Consider the following 435-nt stretch of genomic DNA (forward strand, 5'->3'; position numbering starts at 1 on the left):
AGTCCAACTGGGAACAGTGACCGGACGTGACAGCACTCAGTAACCCCTCGAACAGATTCCCAACTGGAACAGTGGGCGGAGGTTGCTCCTCTTCCATACCTGGGGGATTGGGAGCTAGTGGAGAGGGGGAGGCCTGGCAGCATTGAGACGGGGGGCACCTGGCAAGTATTGGGGTGTGGGGGGAGTGAGGAGGGGCGGCGTGGGGGGGTCCCTGCTGCAGTGCAGCAAGCTGGACCCTGCACCCCCGCGCGCACTGGGGATGGTGCAGAGCGGCGAGTGGGGCAGGGAGACATCTCCCAGGGGGTGCTTCCCAGCAAGGGCGGCCCCTCCCCAGCGTCACAGTAGCTTTCACTTTTGGCCTCACACCACCGGCCCCTCACTCTAGAAATGGGAAGGCAGCAGCTAATGGGAGATGGAGTCAGGGGAGAAACTACA

Source organism: Malaclemys terrapin, chromosome 17 (assembly GCF_027887155.1).
Source record: "Malaclemys terrapin pileata isolate rMalTer1 chromosome 17, rMalTer1.hap1, whole genome shotgun sequence".
In the NCBI taxonomy this organism is placed as follows: domain Eukaryota; kingdom Metazoa; phylum Chordata; order Testudines; family Emydidae; genus Malaclemys; species Malaclemys terrapin.